Source organism: Pseudophryne corroboree, chromosome 7 (genome assembly GCF_028390025.1).
Source record: "Pseudophryne corroboree isolate aPseCor3 chromosome 7, aPseCor3.hap2, whole genome shotgun sequence".
Taxonomy (NCBI): domain Eukaryota; kingdom Metazoa; phylum Chordata; class Amphibia; order Anura; family Myobatrachidae; genus Pseudophryne; species Pseudophryne corroboree.
In genome coordinates this window covers 147,139,221-147,147,593 of record NC_086450.1, presented here as the reverse complement: position 1 = coordinate 147,147,593, position 8,373 = coordinate 147,139,221, and the positions used below count along the sequence as shown (strand labels likewise).

The following is an 8,373-nucleotide window of genomic DNA, read 5'->3' as shown; positions in this document are numbered from 1 at the left end:
TGTGTTAGTTTAGGCTGACTGGAACATTCCGGTTCCTCTTTGATCGTTTGGCATCCCACCCTCCCTTACTAGTTGTCGGCTTTTGGGGATTGAGGAAAGAGCAGCTGCAGTGACTGTCTCATCATTAGACCTGGAAGTGCCCCTCCTCTCCCCTCCCATGACAAGGGTTATGGTGCCCATACACTTATGAGATAATCAGTGCTATCCTTCGATTTCGACCACATCTGTGAGAGAAATCGAAGGATTGTATGCAAATTTTAGGTACCTTGAGACGCGATGCGCGGGCACGCCGGTCGAATATCGCGTCTCAAGATATTATGTGCTGCACTTAATATTTCTCGCATCGCAGTGCGATCGCATGTGGTTTTAAACCCACATGAGATATATTGCACTGCGATGTGTGATGGGCACCCGCCGGGAGCGGCCAGAGGCCTCTCCCACTCGGCGGTGACGTGCCCATCGCGTGATTACCATGCGATCTATCGCATGATCGCATGGTAATCACTTTGGCAGTTCAGGCGCGATTTCATCGCACCTGAACTGCCGATGCGATGCCCCGCGATGTCGCGTCGCGGGGCATCGCACAAGTGTATGGCCAGCATTAGACTGATTCTGCAATACTCGGGTCGGCAGAAAACCCACTTCAGATGGCCTTGCGATTTGTGTCATTGGGAGGGGAGTTGGATACCTTAAGCGGAGTATGATGGCAGGGCAGAAAGCCCACCATCTAGGCCTTACTGTATGTGTTGTCATTTGACGGATTTGGTTATTGACGATGAGCTGGACCATTCTTTCTTTCATTACCATACTACCCCTTTTTCATAAAATTAATTAAAATAAATAAATACATAAATAAGTAAAGCTGACCCTTTTCCCCCACCAAAACGTATCCTTGTCATTATAGTTCTGTTTTGGTAACTGAGTAGTTCAGTGTACAGAGGTGTCCCTTTGGTTTGTTGGCATGCGTGTTGCAGGATAACAGTGCATGAGTATTCATGCACCCACTATCCATTCACATTACATGGGGACCCAGTGGCAGCAACTAATGGCTGCATCACTTTAAGATTGTATAGATTGTGTTCCTGTTCTGCTAAAGTCATTCTGACATTCCTACTTGTAGCAAGGTCTTTTTTCTGCAGGAAACATTGTCACATGTCCTTACCTACAGGGACTCTATCACCCGCCAAGGACTCTATTGTCTGTCTATGCTTTGCTGTCAGCATGAGGAAAAGATAACCAATTAATGCATCTGTGTTGACTTTTGGTTCAAGAATTTACACACCCTGGTGTGATATTAATTATTTTTAGAAGTACAAAAATGCCAAAGCCCCAGGTCCTATAGTTCTTGTACTGTTAGTAATTGGATAAAAAAAATGCACCCCCCACTGACATCTCTAATGATTGTGCCAACTGCTTTAGAACTAGAGATGAGCGCCTGAAATTTTTCGGGTTTTGTGTTTTGGTTTTGGGTTCGGTTCCGCGGCCGTGTTTTGGGTTCGACCGCGTTTTGGCAAAACCTCACCGAATTTTTTTTGTCGGATTCGGGTGTGTTTTGGATTCGGGTGGTTTTTTCAAAAAACCCTAAAAAACATCTTAAAACATTGAATTTGGGGGTCATTTTGATCCCATAGTATTATTAACCTCAATAACCATAATTAACACTCATTTTCAGTCTATTCTGAACACCTTACACCTCACAATATTATTTTTAGTCCTAAAATTTGCACCGAGGTCGCTGGATGACTAAGCTCAGCGACCCTAGTGGCCGACACAAACACCGGGCCCATCTAGGAGTGGCACTGCAGTGTCACGCAGGATGTCCCTTCCAAAAAACCCTCCCCAAACAGCACATGACGCAAAGAAAAAAAGAGGCGCAATGAGGTAGCTGTGTGAGTAAGATTAGCGACCCTAGTGGCCGACACAAACACCGGGCCCATCTAGGAGTGGCACTGCAGTGTCACGCAGGATGTCCCTTCCAAAAAACCCTCCCCAAACAGCACATGACGCAAAGAAAAAAAGAGGCGCAATGAGGTAGCTGACTGTGTGAGAAAGATAAGCGACCCTAGTGGCCGACACAAACACCGGGCCCATCTAGGAGTGGCACTGCACGCAGGATGTCCCTTCCAAAAAACCCTCCCCAAACAGCACATGACGCAAAGAAAAAAAGAGGCGCAATGAGGTAGCTGTGTGAGTAAGATTAGCGACCCTAGTGGCCGACACAAACACCTGGCCCATCTAGGAGTGGCACTGCAGTGTCACGCAGGATGTCCCTTCCAAAAAACCCTCCCCAAACAGCACATGACGCAAAGAAAAAAAGAGGCGCAATGAGGTAGCTGACTGTGTGAGAAAGATAAGCGACCCTAGTGGCCGACACAAACACCGGGCCCATCTAGGAGTGGCACTGCAGTGTCACGCAGGATGTCCCTTCCAAAAAACCCTCCCCAAACAGCACATGACGCAAAGAAAAATAAAAGAAAAAAGAGGTGCAAGATGGAATTGTCCTTGGGCCCTTCCCACCCACCCTTATGTTGTATAAACAAAACAGGACATGCACACTTTAACCAACCCATCATTTCAGTGACAGGGTCTGCCACACGACTGTGACTGAAATGACGGGTTGGTTTGGACCCCCACCAAAAAAGAAGCAATTAATCTCTCCTTGCACAAACTGGCTCTACAGAGGCAAGATGTCCACCTCATCATCATCCTCCGATATATCACCGTGTACATCCCCCTCCTCACAGATTATCAATTCGTCCCCACTGGAATCCACCATGTCAGCTCCCTGTGTACTTTGTGGAGGCAATTGCTGCTGGTCAATGTCTCCGCGGAGGAATTGATTATAATTCATTTTAATGAACATCATCTTCTCCACATTTTCTGGATGTAACCTCGTACGCCGATTGCTGACAAGGTGAGCGGCGGCACTAAACACTCTTTCGGAGTACACACTTGTGGGAGGGCAACTTAGGTAGAATAAAGCCAGTTTGTGCAAGGGCCTCCAAATTGCCTCTTTTTCCTGCCAGTATAAGTACGGACTGTGTGACGTGCCTACTTGGATGCGGTCACTCATATAATCCTCCACCATTCTATCAATGGTGAGAGAATCATATGCAGTGACAGTAGACGACATGTCCGTAATGGTTGTCAGGTCCTTCAGTCCGGACCAGATGTCAGCATCAGCAGTCGCTCCAGACTGCCCTGCATCACCGCCAGCGGGTGGGCTCGGAATTCGGATTTGGGATTTCGAAGAATGCACAGTTCTTTGCTGTGCTGCTTTTGCCAGCTTGAGTCTTTTCATTTTTCTAGCGAGAGGCTGAGTGCTTCCATCCTCATGTGAAGCTGAACCACTAGCCATGAACATAGGCCAGGGCCTCAGCCGTTCCTTGCCACTCCGTGTGGTAAATGGCATATTGGCAAGTTTACGCTTCTCCTCCGACAATTTTATTTTAGGTTTTGGAGTCCTTTTTTTTCTGATATTTGGTGTTTTGGATTTGACATGCTCTGTACTATGACATTGGGCATCGGCCTTGGCAGACGACGTTGCTGGCATTTCATCGTCTCGGCCATGACTAGTGGCAGCAGCTTCAGCACGAGGTGGAAGTGGATCTTGATCTTTCCCTAATTTTGGAACCTCAACTTTTTTGTTCTCCATATTTTATAGGCAGAACTAAAAGGCACCTCAGGTAAACAATGGAGATGGATGGATTGGATACTAGTATACAATTATGGACGGACTGCCACGGTTAGGTGGTATAAAAAAACCACGGTTAGGTGGTATATAATACAATTATGGATGGACGGACTGCCTGCCGAGTTCCGACACAGAGGTAGCCACAGCCGTGAACTACCGCACTGTACACTGGTTGATAAAGAGATAGTAGTATACTCGTAACAACTAGTATGACACTATGACGACGGTATAAAGAATGAAAAAAAAAACACGGTTAGGTGGTATATATTATAATAATAATACAATTATGGATGGACGGACTGCCTGCCGACTGCCGACACAGAGGTAGCCACAGCCGTGAACTACCGCACTGTACACTGGTTGATAAAGAGATAGTAGTATACTCGTAACAACTAGTATGACACTATGACGACGGTATAAAGAATGAAAAAAAAACCACGGTTAGGTGGTATATATTATAATAATAATACAATTATGGATGGACGGACTGCCTGCCGACTGCCGACACAGAGGTAGCCACAGCCGTGAACTACCGCACTGTACACTGGTTGATAAAGAGATAGTAGTATACTCGTAACAACTAGTATGACACTATGACGACGGTATAAAGAATGAAAAAAAAACCACGGTTAGGTGGTATATATTATAATAATAATACAATTATGGATGGACGGACTGCCTGCCGACTGCCGACACAGAGGTAGCCACAGCCGTGAACTACCGCACTGTACACTGGTTGATAAAGAGATAGTAGTATACTCGTAACAACTAGTATGACACTATGACGACGGTATAAAGAATGAAAAAAAAACCACGGTTAGGTGGTATATATTATAATAATAATACAATTATGGATGGACGGACTGCCTGCCGACTGCCGACACAGAGGTAGCCACAGCCGTGAACTACCGCACTGTACACTGGTTGATAAAGAGATAGTAGTATACTCGTAACAACTAGTATGACACTATGACGACGGTATAAAGAATGAAAAAAAAACCACGGTTAGGTGGTATATATTATAATAATAATACAATTATGGATGGACGGACTGCCTGCCGACTGCCGACACAGAGGTAGCCACAGCCGTGAACTACCGCACTGTACACTGGTTGATAAAGAGATAGTAGTATACTCGTAACAACTAGTATGACACTATGACGACGGTATAAAGAATGAAAAAAAAAACACGGTTAGGTGGTATATATTATAATAATAATACAATTATGGATGGACGGACTGCCTGCCGACTGCCGACACAGAGGTAGCCACAGCCGTGAACTACCGCACTGTACACTGGTTGATAAAGAGATAGTAGTATACTCGTAACAACTAGTAGACACTATGACGACGGTATAAAGAATGAAAAAAAAACCACGGTTAGGTGGTATATATTATAATAATAATACAATTATGGATGGACGGACTGCCTGCCGACTGCCGACACAGAGGTAGCCACAGCCGTGAACTACCGCACTGTACACTGGTTGATAAAGAGATAGTAGTATACTCGTAACAACTAGTATGACACTATGACGACGGTATAAAGAAAGAAAAAAAAATACCACAGTTAGGTGGTATATATTATAATAATAATACAATTATGGATGGACGGACTGCCTGCCGACTGCCGACACAGAGGTAGCCACAGCCGTGAACTACCGCACTGTACACTGGTTGATAAAGAGATAGTAGTATACTCGTAACAACTAGTATGACACTATGACGGTATAAAGAATGAAAAAAAAACCACGGTTAGGTGGTATATATTATAATAATAATACAATTATGGATGGACGGACTGCCTGCCGACTGCCGACACAGAGGTAGCCACAGCCGTGAACTACCGCACTGTACACTGGTTGATAAAGAGATAGTAGTATACTCGTAACAACTAGTATGACACTATGACGACGGTATAAAGAAAGAAAAAAAAATACCACGGTTAGGTGGTATATATTGTAATACAATTATGGATGGACGGACTGCCTGCCGAGTTCCGACTGCCGACACAGAGGTAGCCACAGCCGTGAACTACCGCACTGTACTGTGTCTGCTGCTAATATAGACTGGTTGATAAAGAGATAGTATACAATACATACAACAATATACTACTATACTGGTGGTCAGGCACTGGTCACCACTAGTCACACTGGCAGTGGCACTCCTGCAGCAAAAGTGTGCACTGTTTAATTTTAAATTAATATAATATTATGTACTCCTGGGGGCTCCTGCTATAACAACCTGCAGTGCTCCCCAGTCTCCCCCACAATTATTATAAGCTTTGCCTTTTATACATTGATGTGCAGCACACTGGGCTGAGCTGAGTGCACACAGACTGAGTCACACTGTGTGACTGGCTGCTGCTGTGTATCGTTTTTTTTCAGGCAGAGAACGGATATAGCAGAGAACGGATATATTATATTAAAATAAATAAAAGTTAACTAACAACAACTGCACTGGTCACTGTGGTAAACTCTGTCTGACTCTGCACAATCTCTCTCTCTCTTCTAATCTAATTTCTAATGGAGAGGACGCCAGCCACGTCCTCTCCCTATCAATCTCAATGCACGTGTGAAAATGGCGGCGACGCGCGGCTCCTTATATAGAATCCGAGTCTCGCGAGAATCCGACAGCGTCATGATGACGTTCGGGCGCGCTCGGGTTAACCGAGCAAGGCGGGAGGATCCGAGTCTGCTCGGACCCGTGAAAAAAACATGAAGTTCGTGCGGGTTCGGTTTCAGAGAAACCGAACCCGCTCATCTCTATTTAGAACCACATCCTCTAATTGATGGAGAGTTTGCTACAAGGTGACCCAGGGACCTCCTCCCCCCCTCACCCCCACCCCCCAGAAATCTGTAAAAAAAATTGTATAAAACACTTTGAAAAATATGGGGGGAAAAACTACCCACAAAAATGCTACAGTACTACAGTAAAAGCAGCTTTATCTAGTAACAGCAGGCACAGTACTGCAAAGCCCATTGTCACACTGTATATTATCATTAGGTATTATTGTCGCTTTCTTTGTTTTCATAGCTCTTCATTTATAGTAAGCAAATATTCATTTATTGATTACACAAGCATGCACTAGTCCAAACAACGGTATATCTAATCCAATCATTTCTATGCGAGACATTCATGTGATTGATAGCAGCACAAAGCCATGCAATTACAGTGCTATAAAATTAACCCCTTAAATAACGTATCTTCGATTCCAGCAGTGTATGAATCCTCTTTAAAGTGGAACTTATCGTGCACTTGAGCGCGATGCGATATCACGCTTCGATTTCCCTTGAAGCTCCCCGTGCGATAAATCGCATCGAAAGTGCTTTTTTTTGTGCATTCGATGCACATACAATCATGCGATTTATCACATGCCCCTTACGACCAGAAATCGGGTGACCAGAAATGGGTGGAGGGGAATGTCCAGGAAGAGAGCTGAATAACTCACAGATTGCACATCGCAGTGCGATAAATCGAATGTGGTAAAAACAGCATGCGATCGCACGTGCGATCCGATAAATATTAAGTGCAGCACATAATATCTTGAGATGCAAGATTCGACCAGCGTGCCCACGCATCGCAGCAGGAGACACATTTGATGTGCATACAATCCTGCGATCTATCGCACCGATGTGGTCAAAATCGAAGGGTTGTACCAGATATCTCACGAGTGTATGGGCACCATTACAGAGTTTCACCTGCTGAATTTGTCCTCCGTCATCATTTAATACTTTATATATACTGTACTCTAGAAGACTACACATGAATGTGATAATGTGGTGATGTGGAAGGAAAATAGGGGTTTACAGGAGTTGATAAAGGGATAGTATCTGCAGTATCACAAACCCCAACACAGATGCCAATGCTCCTCTTAGGAGGCGTATACCTTACGTGTTCGGGATTCCTGGTGTCAAATGTGCACTGATGATGATGACGACAATCGGAAGCCGCTTCTTATTGGTTGAGTGTGTCTTGATCCCTCCTATTAATTAATTCTAATCAGATCTGTCATTATACACTGTGGCTTCAGTCGTGCCAAATAGCCCCTCTCAGTGCGCGAGGTCCTGGGCAACTTAGCCGCACCAAGTGCCTTTCTCAGACAAAAATGTGCATCTTATTCTCATACTGTATATACTTTCCTATACTATCAATTTGGTGTGCCAGATTTGTATATCTGTGTGCGACTGAGTCTGTATACAAAGTGCTAAAATGTAGCGCCCAAGGCTTTTTCTCACACCAAGTCCCATTGTGCTTCATCTGCCACTTTGTCCGAGTCTAAAAGTAATTCCTGTGCAGCCAAAGTCACAGCCTAGCGTTTGTAGTACATGGGGGTGAATCAGCGATCTTTACTGCATTTCCCCGATGTTAGGCTCCTGCGCACACGCAGGACTCATTCTGCACATGTGGAGAACGGGTCCTGCGATCGCAGCGCAGGTATGTGTGACAGGCAGAGGCATTCATGGGGAGGGGCTGGGACGGGCGGTGTTCAGGAATACGGGGGGCGTGTTGCCCCCGTTTTTCAGGAGTGATGAGGCCAAGGAATGCTTTGCGAGATGCAATTTCCTTGGCCATGCAAGCCGCCCTGCGACAGCAAGCCTGATATGTCTGATGCCCCATTTTTTGCAAAATCTCCGCAATAACCGCACACCTGTTTGTTGCACCAAGTTTCCCAGATA

At 45.1% G+C, this 8,373-nt stretch overlaps 1 protein-coding gene across 2 annotated transcripts in view; it reads right to left on the bottom strand.

Moving 5' to 3' along the window:
- THSD7B (thrombospondin type 1 domain containing 7B) overlaps positions 1-8,373 on the bottom strand; it is a 1,210,507-nt gene that overhangs the window by 1,087,145 nt on the left and 114,989 nt on the right. The window lies entirely within an intron of this gene.